Source organism: Papaver somniferum, chromosome 9 (assembly GCF_003573695.1).
Source record: "Papaver somniferum cultivar HN1 chromosome 9, ASM357369v1, whole genome shotgun sequence".
In the NCBI taxonomy this organism is placed as follows: domain Eukaryota; kingdom Viridiplantae; phylum Streptophyta; class Magnoliopsida; order Ranunculales; family Papaveraceae; genus Papaver; species Papaver somniferum.
The window spans coordinates 86,262,572-86,288,426 of NC_039366.1; positions in this window are offsets into that span (position 1 = coordinate 86,262,572).

The window sequence follows — 25,855 nt, forward strand, 5'->3', positions numbered from 1 at the left end:
ATGAGTGTATAAGCTCCTAGCTGCATTACTCACTAATGTCGGATCCTGCCGAGTATTTTTCCTATGCTACGTTTACTCGCAGCAGAGTAGCACGAATTTCCAAGTATCAAGGTTAAGGTCCTTGCATAAAAGTACTCAATGGGAAAGCATACTGCTCTCTGGAAATAAACTTAAAGAACTCTGTGTCAACACATATAATTCAATCAATTTTATGATAATACAAGGTTCAGATATTACCCTGACTAATTTGCAAAATTAGGGTTTTACGCCATGCGCAGTATATTAGACCTCACTTGTCGAAATTAAGCTTAGACGAACTAGGCAATTAATCCACCATGGATTAGTATATGCAAAATCCTGCACACAATCATAAAACAAGTAATGAAAGGAGCCGCGGAATATGAGCAACAACAAAGAAAGGTGTGACCAGTAGGCCAGCCGGCACCACTTGCAAGTGGCCACACCCCATGCTGCTCGAACCGACCCCTATTTCCCGTCGACCAATCAAGTCGCCTTAAACCCTCTACACGCACATGAGTTGTGGCTGGGCCCATACTTGCCGGCCCTATTCCCCATCGACCAATCAGGTCGCTTCAAATTCGCCACACGCACACCAGAAGCGTGGACACACCCATGCTTGGCCGGTCCCTCTTTTTTCGACCAATTAGGTAGTTCTAAACCTGCCATAGTATCAAAAGACGCAAAGTTGCGCCAGAAGGTCACAATGCCAAATTGGCTTTCCAAAAGACGCGCCAATACGCTAATTGGCATGCCAAACATGCCAAACGTGCCACTTTGCCGCAGTAGCATTCCGAACATGCCAAACGTTCCACATTGCCGCAGTAGCTTGCCGAACATGCCAAACATGCCAAACGTACCACTTTGCCACAGTAGCATGCCGATCTTGTCTACATGCCATAAATAGCGCGCCAAACGTGCTAACCCACTTCTTGTTCGTGGCCAAACACCATAACATATTCCAATTAGGGTATTCTAAACGGCTCTGCCTTAATGACATTAGTCGAAACCCTAATTTTCAGTCGTGGCCCAATTACGCCACTTTGGCCCTACAACATGCCACGAGCCATGTGGGACCCACCAAATCCTAAAAACGACGCCATTCTATAATCACCCGTGGCCATCCTTGCGCATGTGGTTATTCTCATATTATGGCCTACCATGATTCCTTTAATGTGGCTATGGCACCGATTGCATAAAGCGCCACCGTGCCGCGGACATACCGTACGCGCTAATTAGGGTTTCGATATGCCAAACCCTAATTTAGCTAAAGTTGCCACGCCAACTAAGTCAAGTAAAACTCCTAAAGCCTTATGTTTGATATAGAAACATGGCCAATGTTGCCAGAGCCATATTTTGGTCTAACACCAATATGCCAAAATAGTTGTCGTGGCTACGCCAGGCGCCACTATGCCACTGGCATGCCGCTACATGCCACTACGCCATTGACATGTGCTAATGACGCCACTGTACTACCATCAGGCGCCAACAGAATGTGCCATAATTAATGGCCACCCTTTCTCATAAGTTACAATCTCAGCCGTCCAAATTCGCCACCGAATTGACAGGCATGTGGCAAGTCTTAGGCGACCAGCCAAGGGAAAGCCTAAATAACATCACGTGCTATCGTCCTGCGGCAAGTCTTCTGACTTTTACTTGCCATACATAGCAAAATGCTACACGTTTTCCACGAAAACACTCAAGACATCAAACATATCACAAACTGGGGGATGCTCATCAGGGTATTGGTCTGGCGGTTTACAGTGTGCGGAGTGTGAGAAAGCAGGGCAGTTAGTGGCGGCAAGAAGTAGTGGGTGTAAACTAACCCGTCTCCTTCTCTGGCATTTACACATTACCTTACTTCTCCATCACTCAATCATTCCTACTTTCTACGAGATCAGGGTGCGTTCAATATGACTTGTATAAATAGGTTCTACCTATTTCAACCAAAGATGAAGTTTTGGTTAGAACAACAACACAATATCCAGAAAAATACTAAAGAACTGATAGCTTACATTCCTTAAGCCAGTTCCAAATTATGATACAAGTCATAAAATAGCCACACCTTCAAAATTAACCATTTTGGTCTCAACACCTTCTTCGTTTCCCTCCCTAAGACCAACCCTTCTCCTTCACTTTGTGACCGAAGTAAGATTGGAACGACCATTTCTTGGTTTAGGCCAGGATTGTACAGATTGATCTCTCGAATCTAAAGTACTCCCGTAAAGTGCGTTTGTTTAAGGTTTAGTCTCGTTTCTCATCCACACACCCAAATTGACCAAAACCAGCAGAAACAGTTTTTACCCACAAACACTATCTTAAGGAGTCACAAAATCTGAGACGGATAGAACTTTGTGATTTCCATCTAACTTGCCTAAAACAGATTACGAGAACCTCGATAACAGAAAAACAAGATCGGGATACACGAACTATCAAGGTAAAGACAGTCGGATCTAGCTTCACGAATCCCTAAGCAAGATGTTCAATACTGATGGTTACTTAGACTTCAAGCTAATATAATTTCTGATTCAAGCAAACACGTTCTCTTTTTATATGAAACTCTTATTAAGGTTTAAAGTAAGCATGTGAGAAGTTCATCTTAAAATCACGTAGAAGAATATACACAGTGCTCCAGTTATTGACTTGTGTGTAATGACCGTTAAATGGCAAATATGCTTTATAAACTATTAAGCAATACCGGAAAAGACGAGGGTAACCAAATACACCACAATCTTTTACTTATCCACCTATAAGTCTTCTACCGAATGTGATCGTATATAGACTTAGTAGAGACAATACACAATTCGGTTCATGCTTCGTATGATCGTCTATGGATACGAGATTAAGACAATACGACAACAAGATTACTTGTGTGATTGACTATAGACACAAAATCGAGACGATACGACAACAAAGTGTGTACTTGATAATAGGTTCGGTAATAACCGAACTCTATAGGATCAATATCAAGTGTTATGGAATTAACGTACTTGTGTATTTTACTTAATTATAATAACAAGTATATGTGGAAAACAAAGTAAAAGACACAACAAGATTTTGTTAACGAGGAAACTGCAAATGTGGAAAAACTCCAGGACCTAGTCCTGTTTTGAATACTCTAAGAATTAATCCGATATACAAAATCTAATACCAACTTCGTATAGTTGAGACCAAGCAAACCACCCATAGCTAATTAGTTCCCTCAGTATCCTTGCGTCTTCGACTTCGAGAGTCACTCACGTGAATAACAAGTCCTTTGGATCGTATCCCAAACAATAGAGGAAAAATATGTTTCGCAACCACTCTAATTAATCTTGCTAAAGATATTTGATGCGTTGACAAAGGCTCTTATGTTAAATATAATAAACTCCTTTGTCTGGTTAGAACAATCTAAATATTCATTACCGAAATAATTAAGTTCTAGATTCGCACTCAATCGATAAAGATCTCAAAGAGAAACTATAGAGAGTTGTCGTTCTCATGAAACTAATAAATCAAATCTATCAAAGATAAACTGATTCTATTTGGATCCCAGCCGATGAAGGTTTTTTCACTAAATCAAAAAGATACGAAAACTAATAAGAATTGTTCTTCGTCTTCAAATCTTCCATTGACTTTAAATACCTGCACAACAACACTTAAATCCTCTTGTGATCAATCATGCACACAACGGAGTCTGTTAACAATGGATTATCACAAGATGTCTTTAGATCCGAAGATGGTTCTAAAGATCCCGTCAATACTTTGATCTAGTCTGAGTGAATCTTATATCAGAAGAGAAGATTCTCAAGAATAAACAAACTAGGTACAATCAAAGTTGTAACAACCGTTAGTCAGTCAAATCAATAATCAAAAACTTTTTTAACACAATAATTATCTAGTTTCCTACCAACGGTCCTCTTGATCCCACAGAAGTCTTTAAACGAGCGATCGTAATTAAGAGATTTCACCGAATTAGGATACTTTCCACTCTGAATAAACGACTCCACCAGAAACTAGAAGAAATGAAGTTTGCCTGGCTCTTAGGATAGTTTGCAAGAAATGCAAACTCAAGTATTTATAGACCAAGATTGTATGGACAACAAGGAAATCCAAAAACCGAAAATATTCTCAAGATTTTCATTAAAGTACCTAAATTCAGTTTATCTATTCCCAAATAATGTTAACCAATGTTTCAGAAAACTCTCATAGAAATTTTTTTTTATTATTAGTATAGCACATTAACTAATAATATTTTCCATAGGATATGTTTTAAATGCTGGTAATTAAAACATATATGATGAAAATCATAATTAAACGCTTTTCACTTTTTCGGACCAGGGATCACCTTGAGTATCTTTGAACAATAAATGATAGGAGTTATGTACATGTTCAAATATGTCGACATCTAGATATTTCTTGGCAAACCCTAATTCCAAGCTTCATACAAAACTTACAGAGATATGTGAATATTGGAAACTCAGTTTTGCTTCTTGGGATCGGTTATACCAACCTCACAATATAAGTTGTGATCGGTTATACCATGTTTCCCAAACCAGGTTGCGACCGGTTACACCTTGCTTTCCAGGGGTATCTTGATCAGTTACACCTTACTTCCTGAGTTAGCTTGTGATCGGTTGCACCTTGCTTCCAAATAGCTTGTGATCGATTACAACTAACTTCCCAATTCATCTTGTGATCGGTTATACCTTGGTTCCAAAAGTAAATAATGGACGGTTTCAAATTGCATTCCAATATAGCTTGTGATCGGTTACAACTAGATTTACAATGAATCTCATGACCGATACAACAATCTATATTATATAGGTTATGACCGGCTAAACCATAAATCTCAAGAAGTTAAGATAGTTTCTACTAAAGTCATCTTCCATTGGTCATCCAAAAGATATTCAAGGAATAGCACGACTAATCATGATTTTCTTTCGATTATGAAACAAGTTCATAAATGTACTCCCTTTAAACAAATGTTATAAAACATTGTTTCCTAGGGTGAAATTATTCCTATATAATGCACACATAATCATATAACTATATACAATAGATTATGTCGATGTCGTTCTTATGAAGTTCCAAAAGATAAGCGTTCATACTTCGTAATAAGTTTTCCTTGACACTTTGATCATATTATTATGACCAAGTCACATCACTAGATATACAACATATACATCTTTGCATGTTATGTTTTCAACATAGAACGACTTGAAATATACGTAAGGAATGGAAACAAGATCAAGTCAATATTACTAAACTCAAGTAGAAGGATGATGTCGTCGTTGTATTCGTTAGTTTTTCACATTCTTCAGGTCTTCAGAGTAATACTTGTATGTCCCAACATTCCTAGACTTCCTAGTCTAACCTAAACGAAGTTGACTCTAGTATTTAATCAAGCGACTCTAGATGAGTTTTGATACTAAAATATGACAACCAAACTTGACATACCAACGCTTGGTGGGTTCAACCGAGTTATGCTCTAACATATACGATTTTCATTTATCACTTAAGAATTTAATCATGATCTACATACACAAGGTGTTTTACTAATCAATGATGTCTTAGAGGTGCTCACGAGAGTCATAACATGCTAAATATATTTAAAAAATAAGTCTTTGAGCATATGCTAAATATTCACTGGGATTATTCGTGAAATGTTTCATGAACTGTTAGGAAGTTCCTGAATCCCGAGGGATACAATTTGTGAAACGGGTTCGCAAAATGTTATGCGGCTCGTGAAGTCAGATGACAACAATTTGCGAACAGGATCTCCAACCATTTGCTTATTACCAAAATCAGACCGCCACGGTTCGTAAACCAGGTTGGTGAACTATCTCCTTCCGAACTTTAAGGTTTGCTAACTTGTTCGCCAACATATTCCTGCATTTCAGAAACTCAGATATCTAAGGTTTGCGAGATGGTATGCAAACCTACCCTGAGCCGAAATTACAGAAGTTCTGAATTTCTCTCGTTGATGTTTGAAACCTTTCCAAATGATAAAATCATTGCTTGGACTATTTTTAAATGATCCACAAAATTAATACTTTAGCAATAAATTATTTCGAACTAATAGTTTTAAGGACCTATGAACATCCAATGCTTGAATTATATTTCGGGATGTTTAACAAGACAAGCTTCACTCGAAATTTCTTCTTTGCAATAAACCTACTAGAAGTCATACGACATAGTCTTAAATAGATACAAAGGTAAAGATTGTGAGTAAATAAAATGATTCAAAGTTCACATAACTTGTTGATGAAGCTCTCCAAATATCTTCGTCGACCTTCAGCTTTCGAGGGTATTGTCTGATACTCAACTACCAACTTCTATTACCTAGTCCGAGACTTGACGTAATATGCTAGAAATCAAGATATAGTTTTGTTCAACTAACACTGACAACAAGCTTGATATAACAAAACTTGTGGGGTTCAACCAAGCAGTGCTCTAACAGAAACCTTGTGATACAGTTAATGCTTGGTATGTTTGAGTTTAATTCTTGATTTCCGAATTTTAGTTGCGGTATGAACATTTCAGAGTAACGATGTGCTCTTCTCTTTAAATGATTCGCTGAATTCGTCTTCGAATTGAAACCTCCAATTGATGCTACAAAAGGTCACTGAAGTGGTGAGGGCCTTGAACTTATTTCTTTCTAGTTGTTGAGACATCATTGGTAAGCTTCCTTATTTTCTGTTCTCATCCTTGCATACATATACCCCTTGTAAGGACGAATAGATAGAAACATGAACCAAGAGATGAAAACTTTTAGCATAACCAATCATTTTTTATATGGGTCTTTCCACGAGAAATATTGTAGAATCTTCATACGATTTTCGTATTGAATGGTTGATCCCAATTCTTGAAGCTAAGAGGACCAAATATCTTGTCTAAAAATTTAACTAGATTTAGAGCTTGTTAGCTCGGTAAAACATGCATGCATATTAGTTTTTAGCTCGCAAAAATTTCATAAAATTTTGCGTACGATAAGTGCATAATTTGTATGATTTTAGTGTCCATTCCATACTCATTTTAGCTATTATTCTTGCATATTTTCGTATTATTATTCTTGTTTTCTCTTATTGTCTTTATTAGGTGAATCATCCAAAATTGAGCTACAAAGTGCTAAAAAGACCTAAGAAGAGAAGTATTCCAGGTATCCAAGTGCCCAAGCCAAATAGGAGTGAAAGAAGTGCGACGAAATGGAGCAAAGATGCTCAAAATCAAGAGACGGGATAAATACCAAGCTTAACTCATTCAAATTAAGGATTTATCATCACCATCTTAAAGAGAATTCAATTACAAAAAGAATACAAAAAGAATGTTCAAAAGCGGGGGTATAACAACCACACCCAATAATTCATTCGACAATCTGTATGGACGGAACTCCAATATAATTCCGAGAGCACCAACTTAAAAGCGAGCTCAATCAAGAGATATATCGAAGAGCTTTATCTCTATTTTTCAATACAATCAGCAAATCGAACAAATAGAAATCTGTGAGCCTGATTGATATGAGAAATAACTTGGACGGTACCAAAGACCAATGCCCAAGTGTCAATCAAGTTATATTTAACGATCAAGGTACAAATTTATCAGCTGATTGAACTACACACATAAACAAATATAATACGGAAAAGAAATAACACAAAAACGATAAATTTTGTTAACGAGGAAACCGTAAATGCAGAAAAACCTCGGGACCTAGTCCAGCTTTGAACACCACACTATATTAAGCTGCTACAGACACTAGCCTACTATAAGTTAACTTCGAACTGGAATATAGTTGAGCCCTAACCAAGTCTCACACCGATTAAGGTACAGTTGTGTTCCTTACGCCTCTAGAACCATGCCGGATTCTGCGCACTTGATTCCCTTAGGTGATCCCACACCCACAACAAAGAGTTGCTACAACCCAAAGTCGAAGACTTATGAACGAATCCATCTCACCATATAAGTTTATTCTGATAGATAAATCTGTCTCCCACAGAAGTATCTATGAAGTTTTTTTTCCGTATTATGATAAATCAAGGTGAACATGAACCAACTAATAATCCGGTCTTATACTCCCGAAGAGTAGCCTAGAAATATTAGTCACCTCACAATAACTTAATTATATGGTGGTAGAAGAAGTTACCGCGGAATCACAAAGTCCAAGACGAGGAACTTTATGATTACTTTTTATATCTTACCTATCGGAGATAAATCTCGAGAAATTCTTAGAGAAAATAGTACTCAATACAATAGAACAAGTAAGATCAGAATATGTAACTACAGAGAAAATAGTTGGATCTGGCTTCACGAATCCCAAATGAAGTCTTCAAGTCGTTAACCTAATACGGTTCTGGAAAAACCTAGGTTAAAGGAGAATCGACTCTATTTTGCGACTAGGACACAGGAAAGTGCCGGGATTAGGTTTTCCAGTTGCTAGAGTTTTCCCTTATATAGTCTTTCAAATCAGGGTTGCTTACAATCAAACCTAATATAGATTAGTAACAAAGCATTCAATATTCACCGTTATATGAAACCTTGATTTAAGATTCAAGCTAAGTATGCTTAGAAATAAAGAAATTAATCTCCACCGTTAGATGGTCTTAGCTTGTTACACACAAATGAAATATATATTTATTTAGATATAGGTAACCGTACCTAAACGTGTATATTGAGTTGGTTCAATAACAGTTAACCGAAGTTAGCCATATGAACACTTTTTTTTAACCACATTCATTAAACACTTCTAGATCAAATATGATGATCAATCAATCATGAAAGATAATCAAATGAATCTAATTTTGTTTCAAATAGATTTGTTCAATTGTTCACTATCTTAGAGAAATATATATGAACGAATTGAAACAAAATCGGATTGATTCATAATCGTACAAAGTACTTATACAAGAATCAATTCATGAACATTAAGCCACGGCTTGCATTCCATAATTCATAAATGTTTTAGTTTATGAGTATGAGAATAATACTTAACCGATTTTAGAAGTTAACCACTGTGTTCGCAAACTAGGTACGTGAACAGCAGCTCCAAACCTTGGCATGTCCAACCATTCGCAAACCAGGTACGCGAACAGCCGTCCTGGACCCAACTCAGGTAGAATCGTTTGCATACTAGGTACGCAAACAAGGTTCTCGAACCTTCACAGATAAAAACAATCGCATACTAGGTACGCAAACAAGGTTACCGTACCTAAATAATAACAATACATTTCGCGTACTAGGTATGTGTACCATGTTGTATTCCAGACATGACTAATTGTTCTAAACTCCCATTTCAATCATTGGAACATCCTTAGAAGTCGACAATGGTTGTCTCATACACACCATTAGCTTCAAGTAATTTTCAAGTGATTGAATAATCAATACGAAACTTTCCAAATCGACATCAAATGTTCATCTCACACAAACCATGTAAGATGTTTCAAGGAAATTTCCACATGATCATATTTTGACTTAACATTTAGTTTCCTACAAATAGATTGTTTCCAATAAACTCGTCAAGAATATGATGAACATAGTTAAAGAAAAAATCTTCAAACACATATTTCGAGAAATAGATAAGCGACATAAACTCAGCTTGAAATATCAAATGTGTATAATATAAAAGTCTATATAGATATAAGTTTCAGTATCCACATACCTTTTGTTGATGAAGTTCCTCCAAGCTCTGCTCAGTAGATCTTTGTCTTCAGTCGATGAACGTCGTGACGTCTAAAGCTCAACTACACATTCTATCCTAATCCGATACATAGCTATAAGTAGACTAGAAATCAAGTATATAGTTTTGATCAACTAAACTTGACAAACAAGCTTGAGATAGAAACACTTGCGAGTTCGACCGAGTAATGCTCTAACAAAGTAACAGTCATTCCGAGTTCGGACGAAGAAGTTAAACAAGTTTATCGAATACCGAAGACAGATGGGTATGCATACCGTGAAAACTCTGAATTTCATGGATTAGAGGGTACACATACTGGTATGGATACCAAAAAGTTCCCTGACACTCTTCTAAAAGGATGGTATGCATACTGGTACGTGTGCCGTGAAGGCTAAAATTCACAAACTATCTTTTAGGTCTTTCTTTCGTAGTTTAGGGTCGGGTTCTTGAACCGACTTAGATACTTGAAGGCAAGCAATATTAACCTATATAAATTGGTATTAGTCCATGTATACAGGGAGCACGAAATTGTAAGCTTTGGAGAGGAGAAACAACACACAGAGCGAAAGCTAGGTTTCAGAGTGGTTCCTCTTTCGTAACGTTATCTCTTTACTTTTCATATATGTATACCATGGATATTTCTACATTCATGGGAAACTAAAAACCTATTGATTGAGGATGAATTCTAAGTTATAAACAAATTTTTGTGGAATTCTAAGTTATAAACAAAATTTTGAGTTATTATATAAATCTACTTTGAAGTTTTTCATATGATTATCGCTTGTTTATATTATAACGAATATTTATAATTGATTGATAAATTGTTTAGGTGGACAACTAAATTGATTTATTGATTTAATTTATTGCTAGTATTGAGTTAGGAGATAAGTAATCGTCGAATAACTTGTACACAAGTAGAGAACACGAGACCTTACAGAGGGATTTTGTGGAGCGATTGTGTGTAAACAACACTAAAAAGTAGACCTTGATCTAAGAGTCTAACTAGTAGGATCAACTTATAAATTCACAAAAGATAAAGCGTTCGACCAAATTACACCTTGAGTAATCTACTACTAGGTGGTTTAGACGAATTGAATCTGGTAGTCGAGATCTTCTGTATCCAGTGATATAAGGAATTTAGGGGAAAACACTGATCTAGTTGTTATTTCACGATTGGTGATAATCCATGATTAACGATAAGTAGAAAAGTATAATAAATCATTGACGGTTTAGTAACGAAGAAGGATTCCTCGATCATCTCTCTATTTCTTACAACTCAACTTTATTCGTTTTTTTTTTTTTTTAAATATAAAACAACCCCCCTTGTGACACTTTGACAACTAAAACTCACTTATCTTGGGAACGATCCTTTCTTCCATTATATTACCAGTAAATTGTGTGGAAATAATATTATTAATTTGATTCCACTTACGACAACCATCGGCGTACTTATGTTTGATGTCCATATCTATAAGCCTAATTATCTAATTGATTTTCCCTTTTAAAATGTTGTATTGAATACATAGACGTCCAACGTAATGTTTGTGTAGATTGCATCATGCTATTATTCACCTATTGGTGCAAGTTTTCAATTTTGTAGACCACACTGCATAGTTGTCTGAAACAAGATAAAATCTTGAACTTGTTTAAGATTCTCGTGAAACCTATCCTTCCAAGTTCGTGAGTTTAAGATGTGTTTTGGTGGAAAACAAATCCGAAGTTAAGTTTTTATGTATCATGAGTGTTATAGTGAACTCGTAGGAACCTCTCGCATGCGTATGGGCCCTGGAGAGAGTTAAACTTGGATCGTAGTCTTATGTCTTGTTCTAGAGTGGCATGCATGATTCCTAGGCACGATTCATGCACACTAGGAAGATGATGTTGATCATGAGAGTGTGAACACGTAAATCACGAGGGCATCTATATGTTCACAAACAATATTCAAACTCTAGGTACCAACTCGTGCTGATAATACAATGGCATTGATTCCTTGGCTCAAAACCTTTGGGTTTATCATAGCCTCATCTAAGAACACTGCAAGTGGCGTTTACGCAAGGGGAGATAAAGAAAACGAAGCATAAAAGTAAAACTCATGAAGCGTTAGACAAAAATAAAGTGCTGAAGTGTAAATGAGACCGGGATTTACGTGGTTCAGCACTAAGGCCTACATCCACGGGGTTGTTGTTTCATTATGTACTTGATGATTACAAAGATAGTCGAGTGACTTTGTAGTTTACATAGGTCTGTCTATTGTAAAGGACTAACTTACACTTACAATCTTTTCTCTCTCTCCTTATCCCCCAGTTTTTCCGATCCCTTTACTCTTGGTGGAGAGGGGGTATTTATAGGGTTAGAATGTGGGACCCATCTCTGAGGACCGTTGGAGCCTTATCTTCTTGTGTTCTGTGTCCATCCCGCAGGGGTCTTCGTTTATTACTTCATCACGCAGGGTCGTCTTCGTTCGTTCCACGGGTTGATCGACACGTATGTTGCTCAGAGTGTTTAATGCGGGTAGTTGAGGTGCCTGCTCGTGTCAGGAAAGTGTCTTCTGCCCCTGTTACATCCGTGTCAGTTCTTTTTCTCTCCACCGTTGATCTTGGCTTCTTTTGGGGATGAGATAAAGTAACTCTTCGGGAGTTATCTGGTGCTTCGCAGTACATCGTGTTACCGGTACATCTTTTTAACTTCTGCCCTTAGATTTGTTTGGGCAAAGATCCAACGCCGACGGGATGAGTATCTTAGCTGTGGGCACATGTCATCATGCTTTGATGACTTTGTCCGCATGCTCTCCACGTATGTTCCTATATACACGTGTTTGATGATGAAATATGTGCACACAATTTGCCCCTTTTCTTCGGGCTTGAGTGTTTAGTGGGAGCATTGAAGAAAACAGTCGTTACATATTCTTCCTCTCTCCTAATAACTTCTCCTAGAGACTTGGGCATGTTTCGTATTCGTGCATTAACTGCTCATTTAATGGGCACGTTTCCCATTCCTCCCTTAGCTTCCTTCTCTTTCTTTCGAGTATATTAAGGAAGGGAGAAAAATTAATTTCATTCTCCTTCGAAAATTAATTCCATTCTCTGTCATTCTTTGTTCTTCAGCCATTAAATTATGTCTTTCTTTGTTCTTCAGTCATTCAATTCTCTGTCTTAGCATTTATCACGCTCCCTTCATTGTTTCTAGTTTGTTTCGTTATCTGTCAGTCTTCATTCTTTGTTCTTCGACCATTAAATCCTCTGTCTTAGCATTAATCACGCTCCCTTCTTCATTGTTACTGGTTTGTTGTCCTCTTCCTTCTACTGTTTGTGGTGGTAAGGTTTCTTTTCTTTGTTCCTTTTGTTTTAAGCTGTGTCGGTTGTAAATTTGCTGCTGTTGATCGTTTTGTAGCCTCCCATTTTTGCTGCTGTCGTCCTTGTTTGTGATGAAGAACCCTTTTCTAATGCTTGTATGCTAGTTTGCCCCTGTTCTTCGTCGGAAATCAAGGAGGCCATTGTTTTATGTGTATTGAATGGATTTTGAGTTTGGGGTTTTTAGGGTTTCTGTGCTATGTTGAGATGGACTTCCAATTTTGTGGTTTTTGATCTTTGGTAATGACCTTGTGTTTGTTTCTAACTTGTTTATGTCGTATCTCTTCGCATCCATGTCTGACCGTCCGCGTACTCCTCATCAAACTGCGGGTTCTAGTCTACCGAGATCTCCTCCGCGAAGAGAGTCTCAAATGGATCCCCGTGGTATTAGAGTTTCTTGTTCGGGGGCGAAGGCCTCTCCTCCCAGGAAAGATGGTCCTTAAAAAAATCCTTCCGGGTCTCGAAACGCCGCCGAGCGTGCGGTTTCTCATCCTCGTGATGACGTTAGGTGTACGCAGACACCTCCTCGTGCGGTTGCTTTTGATGTTCCCCCGCAACGTTCAGTAGTGCCTGTGCAGTACCCTCTACCTCCGCCTCCAGTACTTCCTCCCAAAGGGAAAAATACCAAAGGTTGTGTCCCAAGGACTGAATCGTCTAAAAATCCTTCTTTGAAAAGACGAGCTTCCGAAGCTTTTGTTGGTTCGTCTGACCCCGCGGAACAGGATGAGGCTGCCCCGGTGATACGCAGTGTTCCGGTCAGCAAGAAGAAAGTGACGTTCAAGCATATTGACCTTGAAGTTTTCAAAGAAAAGCATGAGCTTCAAGCCTTCGAGGTTCGTTTCTATGCCCCTGAAGATGATATTACTTATGAGCTCCTCTCGAAGTATCAGTTTGACGAGTTCCATATGTTGACTACGGTTGGAGCTTTCGAGGCGGGTCTTATGCTGCCGTTATACAAGTCTGGCGACTCCTTCTATTACGATGTGCTTGCTGGTCGTGAAGGCTCTTCTACCAATACTCACAGCCGTTCCGTGTCGCAATTATCGGGGAATTATCTCCGTGCACTGAAGGAGTGTTATCTGCGGAGTAAGGGGCAGACGATGATGACCTTTTATGTTCCAAATCCCGCGGAGAGGGAATGGTACACTCCTGAAAATTTCAACAACTCTTTTGGAGATTACGTCAATAGTAGGAATCGTAAGCCGTGGAGTGTAAGCCTTCGGAATCTTGCTGCTCCTCGAGGTGAGATTCGTCTGTTAAGTGAGGTCAGCGATGCCAAACTGAAGTATGTTCCGGGCACCGAGGGGTCTAGTCAGCGGAAACTTTTTCCGGCCCGTGAGAGGATCAAGCGTGACCATGACTACGAGTGGCACGCTACTGTGATCGAAGTCGTTGGCCCTTGGGCGTACGGTTGGATTCGCGGTCCACGCGGTTGGCGTCCTTCTGGGAGTAGCAAGCCACGTGAATCTCCTCTGGCTCGTTATGGAGATTTCTGTCCTTGGCGTTTAAACTTCGCAGGTATGAACTTTCCTTATGCCCTCGACGTCGTTGAAGGAGACGAGGAGGAAGGTTCTGGTGCCATACTTCCACCGAAGAGTGCCACTACTGCTAAGGTATGGTTATATCAGTTTCTGGCCGCGCTTGGTCGAAAAGTAACTCTGTGTAAAGTAACTGTTCGGGATGTAACTCTGTGGAACATGTGTTGGTTTGCAGGATTCGAAGAAGAAAAAGATTGGGCCGAAGCAGTCTTCTACGATTGTGATGGGTGAGGCTGAGGTTCATGAAGAAGTTACCAGTCCGGAAAACGAAGAGTTTGCCGAGGATAAGATTTCTGATGGGGAAGAACGTATTGATACTTCCCCCCCCCCTAATGTTGAGGATATTTGTGCGGGCTTTGAAGGGGATGGAGAAAATAATGCCGCGGTGGCTGATGGCGGTGTTCTCGCAGATATGTCAGTCCTTGCTGGTGATGCTGCGGGAACTCTCCCCACCATGTCTCAAGAATTCTCGTTTGACCGGGTTTATTCCGCAGGGGATCTCCTTGACGATGCTCTTGAGTTTCCTGAAGACTTCTCTCTACTTTCTCCCAATGATGATTGGGATGTGCTCGGGAAATCTGGTAAGGACGACGCTGCTGCAAAGGACGGGGGCGCGGGTGATCACGATGTACGTGTTGATGCCGAAACTTGTGTTGATGAGGCAATATCAGCCAAAGGGAAGTCCGTGGTTGATTCGCCTTCTGAGGATTTCCCTCACTCGCTGACTTTTGAGGGTGAGGACGCCATAATGGATTGGCTTAAGAAAAAGGGTTTGCTATTTGTCCCTCATCCTGCCCCTGTGATTGCTGGTGAAAAGGATTCCGATGCTTATACCCGTCGGATGATGGAACTCTCGTCCAAGGCGCGGGTATCCGAGATGTGGGGAAATTTTTTTAGTGTTCCCGAAGCTGCCCTTGTACCGTAGCCTCCTACTTCTGTCGAGGATATGATGGCCATAGCTGACGGTTACCAGTATGGTTTTCCTCAGCAGCGTGTCTTGGAGGTAAGTCTTCGTTCATATCTCTTCGTGACGATTGAATCCTTCGGTGTAATAATGTGTAGATGATGAGGAGTGAGCATTGTAACCATGTTATGTATCAATTCTTCAAGGCGAAATCTTTGAAGCTGGAGGCTAAGCTTCGTCACAGAGAAAAGGAACTATCTGCGGCTGAGGTAGAAATAGAAGAACTGAAGAGGAGCCTTAAAGAGAAAGAAAAGCTGGGTGAAGCGGAGGCTGGGCTTCGTTCAGAGCTTACTGTCGTACGTGCTGAGTTAGAGAAAACTCGCGGCCAAGTTTCAGCTTTCACAGGTTTGATTCTTTTTCTCTTTTACCCTCGCAGTGCGTCGTAATTCCTCTATTCCTTAGTTGTTCTGTCTGAGTCTCCCCACCCTATCTCCAGTGGGTGGCGTCCCCGAGTTGATATGGCTTCGAAACGAAAGGGCACGGCAAAAATCTCGTATCAAGGAGCTGGTCGAGAAAATTAAGAGTGAAGCCAAAAAGTGGGACGCGCGGGCTGAGGTATGGCGCGAAAGGCATGTTCAAATGGTTGATATGCAGAATCAATATAACCATGACCGTACTTTGTTCAATGGTACGCTGTTGTGGACAAGTGAGAATCTGCGGGAATCCCGTGAGCGATCTTCGTTGTTGGAGTCTAGGATACATCTTCTGGAAGAGGAACTACAAAAGGCTCGCTCCCTTCCTTTTCCGGGAGTTGATGAGAGCATGCTGAGTCTTACCAGAGAACGGGACGATGCCCGAGCCGAGGTTTGGGCTCTAAGCAAGGCCCTTGCTGCGTCTCGCGCTGAAATAGCGCGTTTGGTTGAGTCTGAGAGAAATCTTGAAGTATGTATGTACAGAATTGGCAAAGGTGTATCAGAGATAAATAACGAGGTCAACCATCTTCGTCACATGGATTCGATGAAGCAGGTAGAACTAGATGCCAGTAAATTTACTCTCACCAACCTTCAACTAGATTATAAGAAATTATCCGTGGAATATGACCATCTTGATGAAGCGCGATATGCGGTTGTTAATGAGTATGAAGAGGCTTCGGCTTGTGTCGAAGGTATAACTCTATTTCATCGAGTGTGATTGTGTCTTTACTGTGCTAACTCCCTTGTGTTGTCTTTTTCAGAGCTCGAGGGACAACTCCGCGTTGCAAATTAAAAGTTTGAAAAGGCTCAATCTTCCTTAACGCAGCAGGAAGAACAGACTAATCATTTTAAGAGTTTGGCAGCGTCCCGCGAAGAGGCCGTTGGTGCAGCTTCTAAAGAAGTGAATCGTCTGTCTTCGTTTTTATCCCAAGCCCAACATCGGACGTCAGTTATTATGCATAAGGCTCGGTGTCAATTGGCTGAGGAGACAAACAAGATGCTGGAGAAGATTGAGCTTGGCCTTAAGACTGATCATGGCTTTGTGAAAAGCTATCCACGTCGTCCAGTGCCTGCTTCCCTGTCTGGCTCTTCAGGACCCTCATATGGTGGGAGCATCCCTTCAACTCTTCGGAACAATCCTGCTGATGTGGTGGCCTCTTCTAAGTAAAGACCGCAGCATCATTATCCTTCCGTTGAGATTCCTTGTAAATTTTTGGTGTAAAGAGAATATTTTTGGTGTGTATTCCTTGTAAATTTTGGATGTGTATATTTACAATCCATGGCCTTGTCGCCTTTTGTAACCAACCTTTATGAAATGGATCATTTTTTTGATATACCTGCAATATCAGTTTGTTGTTTTATTTTAGTCATTGTGATGAAAGACTCTAAAAATAAAAGAGGATTTTCAGTGTTTGGGTGCGATCCCGAAGGGAGGTACCTTCGTGATCGGCTTGAGACCTGTCACCCCGCTGGCGAACCCTTGGCCATAGGATTCCCAGACGGTGGGGGACGAGGCAACGTTCTAGGATATGGGGTTAAAAAATTTACATACACCCATTCCGTCGACCCGTTGCCTTAAGATTGGTTGGGTATCTCTTTCTGCTGGGTGCCTTCCCCCTGGTCTTACACTTATGGACACTGACGGGGGAGCCCTGAGAGATTGTAGATTAACTACTTTACCCAATATTTTCGATAGGTTTAGTTACTTGATATATATAAAGCTTGTTTGATTGATAGGTTGAGGCCTGCAATTCCTCGTCCAGAGATAGAAACATGTAGAGTGGTCACGCTCCCTTCTTCTTCTGGTACCCTTCACGCAGTTGCAAGACTGCGTTGCCCCTATGGGAAGTATGGTTTGAGCCACTTAGCATTCCAAGGATGTCGGAGGACTTCTCCTTTCAGATTACGAAGGTAGTAGGAACCGCTTCCCGCAATGTCGTGTATTATAAAAGGTCCTCCCCACGTAGGTGCTAACTTTCCCCATATCTTCTCTCGTTGATACTGTGGGATTTTTCTCAACACATACTGTCCCTCTACAAAATTCCGAAGCTTTACCTTTTTGTTGCACTCCCTTGCAAGTCTTCGTTGGTAATTTTCCATCTTCTGCAATGCCGCTTCCCTTCTTTCTTCTAGGTCGTCCAATCTCTCTAACATCATGTCTGTTGTGAGATTTTTCTCCCACGCTTCGGTCTTTGTGGTTGGCATGAGTATCTCTGTAGGGATGACTGCTTCAGATCCATAAGTGAGGAGAAACGGGGATTCCCCAGTGGCAGATCTTCGCGTTGTCCTGTATGCCCATAACACATTGTGTAACTGTTCACACCACCGCCCCTTATGTTCGTCTAATTGTTTTTTGAGGATAAGGGCGAGGGTCTTGTTGGTGGCTTCCGCTTGTCCGTTGCTTTGAGGGTATATAGGGGTGGATTTGTTCTTCCTTATTTTGAAAGCATCGAAGAGCATGTGTATGTTTTTCCCTTGTAATTGCTTACCATTATCGGATACGATTTCTGCTGGTATGCCGAACCTGCAGATGATGTTCTGGAATATGAAAGTAAACACATCCACGTCTCTGATCCTGGCTAAGGATTTAGCTTCCACCCATTTACTGAAGTAGTCCGTGGATACTATCAAAAATCGCCTTTTCCCTGATCCTTCGATGAAAGGCCCGACGATATCTATGCCCCATTTTGCGAATGGCCACGGGCTATCTACAGAATTTAACATTGTTGCTGGCGCGTGTATCTTTTTGGCGAAACGCTGACATTCTTCGCATCGTTGGGACATTCTTGCGGCATCCTGTATCATCGTGGGCCAGTAATATCCTTGCGTTTTGGCTTTGTCGGCTAGTGATCTCATAACGCTATGATTCCCTGCGTCCCCATAATGGATGTCATTTAGAATTCGGTGCCCCTCTTTTCGAGATAAGCAACGTAGTAACGGTCCGAGGAAGGATTTCTTGTACAGGACCCCATCCGGAAGATCATATCTTCCTGCTTTGGAGAGTATTTTCCTAGCCTGTTTATGGTCCGCGGGTAAACTTCCCTTTTCGAGAAACGCATGGATCACCGTTATCCAATCATCTTCGTTGCTGAAGTCTTCGTCTTGATTTGCTCTTGACAGGATATCTTCTTCGTCAAAATCGTTATGGATGTCCTCTCCTACCTGGTCTTCGGTATTTTCTTCCACTGTATCTTGATTGGTAGCGAAGGAGAATTGAGGTGTAATCGAAGGCTCGTATACCCTTGTTATTTTAATAGCTTCGATGCTTTCGTCCTTCAGCATGGATGATATATATGCCAGGGCATCTGCGTGCCTGAGATCCCTTCTGCATAAGTGCCGGAACTTGATGTTCGGAATTTGTGACGCCAATGTTTGGACCAAGGCCATGTAAGATGAGAGGGTGTCATCGTACACGTTGTACTCGAGCCCTATTTGCCATATGACAAGTTGTGAATCACTTGCTAGTCTTACGTCGGCTACTCCCATCTCTATTATTATTCGGAGGGCATGTACGACTGCCTCGTATTCGACGATGTTGTTGGTATGCTCTTTGAATTCTAACCTGAGTGCCTGTACAATCCTTTCTCCGGTTGGGGTGGTGATGACAATGCCTATTCCTGCTCCTTCCTTATTTTTGGAACCGTCGACGAAGACTTCCCATTGTCTTTGACTCGAGGGTTCGAGGATATCCATTGGATCCTTGCTTTCTTCCTCGGCTTCTGGTATTCCCTTAATCTCATCGTCGTTGTCCAGGTGAAGGTCTGGTAAGAAATCCGCCAAAACTTGGGATTTTCGAGAATGTTGAATTTCATGAATGATGTTGAATTGGTCCAGGTGGGTGTTCCACTTGGCTATTCTGCCCACTTTTCCCGCGCTTTTGAGGACTGCTTCCAGTGGTGCTTTGCATGGGACCCGGACGAAGTGAGTTAGGAAGTAGGTTCTCAGCTTTTGAGTAGCCCATACCAATGCTAGGATAAGCTGTTCGATCTTTGTGTAGTTCCTTTCCGCAGAATTGAGGGTCTTACTGACGTAATAGATAGGTTGTTCTATATTCGTATTGGTTTTGACCAACACTGCGCTGACTGCGTCTTCGGTTGCTGCTATGTATAATTCCAAAACCTCATCAGGATCCGGCTTCTGCAGGATCGGAATCGAAGCTAGGTGTTCTTTGATTTTTTGGAAGGCTTCTTCGCATTCTGCGGTCCATTCAAACTTGCTCCCTTTTTTGAGAATATTGAAGAAATGTCTGCATTTGTCCGAAGATCGGGCAATAAATCTGCCCAAGGCTGCTATGGACCCATTGAGCTTCTGAACTTCTTTTAAATTCTTTGGGGATGGCATTTCTACTATGGCTTGAATCTTCACTGGGTCTACCTTGATGCCCATTTTTGTTACCAAATACCCGAGGAATTTCCCTGAGGTGACACCGAAAGTACATTTCTCTGGATTTACTTTCATGCGGTGTTTCCTCATTGCTTCGAAGATGTCTCTCAGATCCTTGTGGTGATCTTTGCGCAGCTTGCTTTTGACGAGCATATCATCAACGTAGACTTCTAAGGTGCTTCCGATCCATGGCCTGAAAATAGCATCGACCATTCTTTGGTATGTTGCCCCTGCGTTTCGAAGTTCGAAAGGCATTCTAGTGTAGCAATAAAGACCATGTGGTGTGTAGAACGCCGTGTGTGGCTGATCCTCTTCTGCCAAGGCCACTTGGTTGTAGCCAGAATGTCCATCCATGAATGACAGTTCTTCATATCCTTCTACTGCTTCTACCAGCTGGTCTATGCTTGGCAATGGATAGCTATCCTTTGGAAATGCTTTGTTGAGGTTAGTGAAATCGATGCATATCCTAACCCCCCATTTTTCTTAGGAACGACGACCATATTGAAGATCCACGTAAGGTACTTGACCTCCTTGATGAAACCTGCGTCTAGTAGTTTTCGAAGTTCTTTTTCCACTGCCTTATGATATTCCGGTGCGACTTTTCTTATTTTCTGTCTGAAAGGTGGCGTGCCTGGTTTGATGCGCAGCTCATGTTGGATTATTTTTGGGTCAATCCCAGGCATATCTCCTAATTTCCAGGAGAATACATCTGTGTATTCTTTAAGTAACTTGGTCAGGGAATCTTCTCTCTTTTCGTCCATTATGGTCCCTACTTTGATCATCTTCGGGTTTTCCTTCGTTCCTATGTTGATTTCTTTTACGGGCTCTACTGGCGTGAAAACCGGCTTCAGATCCCTGAGGACTGGGGCGTTCTTTAATTGCTACTTGGTATGTTTCTGTCCCGCGTTGGATGCTGAAGTACTTGTCTCTGTGTTCCGGACATTATCATCTTTGGTCAAATCCCTTCCTGTAGTTTCCTTGAGGAACTGGTCTATGGCCTTCTCTTTCACAGCTTCTTTATTTTTAAGTCTTCGGGTTTTGTGTTGCTTTTCTTGTTCGTTGTTGATGCGATCCTGAGTGGCTTGGCACTCTCTTGTAGAGACCCGATCTCCCTTGATTTCCATTACTCCCTCAGGTGTAGGGAATCTGAGATATTGGTAGTACGTTGCCGCCACTCCCTTGAGTTTATGTAACCATTTTCGTCCAATGATGGCATTGTAGGGGGACGGGGCGTCCACTACGCTGAACCGTGTTTCTACTTTCATGGGTCCGGCGTCAACCTGCAACACGATGTCTCCCAATGGCTTCGTGGGTACTCCATTAAATCCGTAGATGGTGTAATAAGAGGTCATTAGTTGTTCTTCATGGAGATTCATTCGTTTGAATGCATCGTAGAATAGAATGTTCACTGAGCTTCCCCCGTCTATGAGGATCTTTTTATGGTTACATCCAGCCACGGGTAGTGTGAGGACCAAGGGGTCGTTATGGTCTTCTATATCTTCGTTGATATCTTCAGCATCGAAGATAATAGGTGAGTCCATCCACTCTTCATGTTCGTCCACCTCTATCCCATCGATCTTATACAATTCGCATCGGTCCTCGAACTGCTTCCGTAACCTCTTTCCTATCTGTGCTGTAAGTGAGGGCCCTGCGGTTTCAGAACACGAGATGGTGTTGATTGTGCGGTTCCCTTCTGGAAGTTGGACTGGCTTGGTTCGTTTAGATCTATCCTCTGTGACATCCTTTCGTATGTAATGTTTGAGCTCGCCCGCATCAATCAATTTCTGGATCATTATTTTGAGGTTTTTACATTTTTCGGTCTGGTGCCCGTTGAAACAGTGGTATTCACAGTAATCTTTGGATTTCTCGGTTCTTGGGGGTTGTTTTCCCTTAGACCATGGCCATTCCAGATTTTCCCTTCCTTTGACCTCTCGCAGGATCCGAGCATAGCTAGCATTGAGCTTTGTGTAAACTTGATCTTCGAACTTCCGATCGTCTTTTCGCCTTTCGTCCCTTCGTTATTTCCTATCTTCGTGAGGTCGTTCCACCGAGCAATTCCTTTTGGTTCCAGTGGTTTGTTCTGCGGAATTTGTACGGTGAGTTCTCTGTGGGTACGCCCTCGGGTTTTCACGCTGGATTTCTTCAAGACGAGCGTGTTTTTCAATAATTATTCGAAGATCTCCCTCTGTCTTAGGCACGCTTCCATGAATCTCAACAAATAGTGGACTCATTCGGTCTAATCCCCACTTGTAGCAGTTGATACTTACCACCGGGTCCACACTTCCTATGGCTTGGCAGACCTTGTGCCATCTGTTGGTGTATTCCCTCGTGGTTTCCCTATAGCCGATTGCCAGTGAAAAGAGCTTATCCATTCCAGTATTAACAGCCTTGTTGTACATGTAAGTTCTTAAGAACTTTTCTGCGAGTTGGTCGTAGGAGTGGATGGAGTTTGGCGGAAGATTATCAAACCAAGACAATGCCGATCCCTTCAGACTCGATGGGAAGTATCTACAGAGTACTGCGTCGTTCTGGCTCCATCTAGCCAGTACACGGTTATAATACCGAATGTGTGCAGCGGGATCGCTGGATCCGTCATAGCATTCGAATGTCGGGACAGGGAATTTGAGTGGAATAGGGGTGTTGGCCAGGCGATGAGTTAAGGGTGTGGAGTTAGCCTCTCTCATGACTTCTTCTAACCTTCCTCCGCCTTGTCTACTTTTTAATTGCCTGATCTCTGCCATCATTTCATCACGCAGCTCTTCCATCGCGCGGTGGTGCCCTACGGTCCTCTGCTCGTGATAGCTTGACTCTCCATCGTTATAATCTGGGTCGGATGCGCTACTTCCTCTGGCCGCGTTTCCATTGGCTGCTACGATGACTCTTCGGTCTCGGTTTGATTCGGGTGCCTTTGAATTTGCTTTATCGAGTTGTTGGCTCGTCTTTGTGCTTAAGGCAATCCGGTCTTTTAAATCCTGGTTTTCTCTGGCCAACAAAGCCACAGCATCCGCGTAAACCTTTTGGCTTTTCTTCAATTCTTCAAGTTCGGCCATCAATCGGTCTGATTGGTTCGACCCTTGATTGGGAGTCCCAGCTCGTGCTATTACGGCCATCGTGCCGCCTTCTTCTATGGTTTGTACTAAAGACGGGAGAGGTTCAGCTTCGATTGTTGGCATTCCCAGATCGGGCGGAGTGCCCATCTGCGGTGTTAGAGCCACCTGCACAGTTTGATTTAGCTCATTGGTTGATGGCATTCCGAAGGTTGGCGGATGCGCGGGTTGGTACGTTCTGGATTCATCCACCCTTTCTTTTGGTTGGTGAAATTGATTCGTAGCAAGAGTTTTCACGGCTTCCGTTGTCTTCGGGACTGCCGCTGTCGTATTATATTTTGTTGTCGCTGCTCTGAGGGCCGCGGCTGCAACGGAATTAGCATTCATAGGCGAAGTGATTTCCGCAGTGTCCTGTCTCTGACTGGTCATATTCGCTTTGTCTCCTTTCTGCTTGCTCCGGGTGATGACCGGGGTTGTCCTCGGTGCTTCCTTCGACGTGGATCTGGATTTTCCTACTTCTTGCATCTTTCTGCACAAGGGAATTTCAAACAGCGAGAAACAGAAATGTCCGTGCGGATCGGGTTAGTTTGCGAAAATTCCTAATTCCACGACAGGGAGAAACTGCCCGAGGGCCACAGAGAACTCTTAGGGAAGCTCATTTGATTAAAACATGAGTTAAAGTATATGGATTAAATTCTTATTAAAAGTGCGGATTCATTGAAAGTATGAGGAAACGCGAGAAAACCCCTTTTAAAACTGCACGTAAATCCTTTGAAAACTTACGAAAACCCAACGGAAAGATAGGTCCGTACGAGATCTAGAAAAATGTAGATCCGTGGATCTAAGTAATAAATCTTTTAACCAGTAAACGACGATACTGCCGGTAGTACCGAAGACAACGGGTGCGTTTTTGAACATGGTAAAGTTAATACAAGATAAATACTGTTAAAGATAATGAAGCAGAGTAATCTTACGCTAATTTAATTATGAAATCACAGGATAAGATAAATCTTTTATCGGGACTCAGTCCCTGTTTCTAGCGCCAAATTGTGAACACGTAAATCACGAGGACATCTATATGTTCACAAACAATATTCAAACTCTAGGTACCAACTCGTGCTGATAATACAATGGCATTGATTCCTTGGCTCAAAACCTTCGGGTTTGTCATAGCCTCATCTAAGAACACTGCAAGTGGCGTTTACGCAAGGGGAGATAAAGAAAACGAAGCATAAAAGTAAAACTCATGAAGCGTTAGACAAAAATAAAGTGCTGAAGTGTAAATGAGACCGGTATTTACGTGGTTCAGCACTAAGGCCTACATCCACGGGGTTGTTGTTTCACTATGTACTTGATGATTACAAAGATAGTCGAGTGACTTTGTAGTTTACATAGGTCTGTCTATTGTAAAGGACTAACTTACACTTACAATCTTTTCTCTCTCCTTCTCCCCCAGTTTTTCCGATCCCTTTACTCTTGGTGGAGAGGGGGTATTTATAGGGTTAGAATGTGGGACCCATCTCTGAGGACCGTTGGAGCCTTATCTTCTTGTGTTCTGTGTCCATCCTGCGGGGGTCTTCGTTTATTACTTCATCACGCAGGGTCGTCTTCGTTCGTTCCACGGGTTGATCGACACGTATGTTGCTCAGAGTGTTTAATGCGGGTAGTTGAGGTTCCTGCTCGTGTCAGACAAGTGTCTTCTGCCCCTGTTACATCCGTGTCAGTTCATTTTCTCTCCACCGTTGATCTTGGCTTCTTTTTGGGGATGAGATAAAGTAACTCTTCGGGAGTTATCTGGTGCTTCGCAGTACATCGTGTTACCGGTACATCTTTTTAACTTCTGCCCTTAGATTTGTTTGGGCAAAGATCCAACGCCGGCGGGATGAGTATCTTAGCTGTGGGCACATGTCATCATGCTTTGATAACTTTGTCCGCATGCTTTCCACGTATGTTCCTATATACACGTGTTTGATGATGAAATATGTGCACACAGAGAACAAGCCTTGTGTTTTTATCACATATAGACTAAGCTTGCATCATATTTACATGAGTCTTTGGAGTGTTTGTGTCATATGCATACTTCTAATCCTTATATATTCTTTTGCACCTTTTTGTTTCTCTTTTGAACTCACCTGATCTTTTATTTACTTGTAGACCCGGGCCATGTATGGACCCAATGAATGGACAATAATGTAAATTCGAGTGTCCGTCACACTGGGTTGAGCTTTAATGATGTTTTGAGTGTAGAGCAGTGCCTAGCTAGTAACTGTTTGCGCATCGTGACTTTTGAAGAAAATGAGGTTGAGCATATACAATGACCGACTATGTGCAGGTGCTGACTTCATAGGTCCCGCTCCAGAATGAATTTTGAGAATGTACTCGTGTGGTCTAAACTCAAATCATGTTCATATGGATTATGCTCGAGTCGTGTACATAAGAATGCGACTCGCTCCTTATTTGTGAGGCTGAGGGGCGACTCACTCCTAAGTA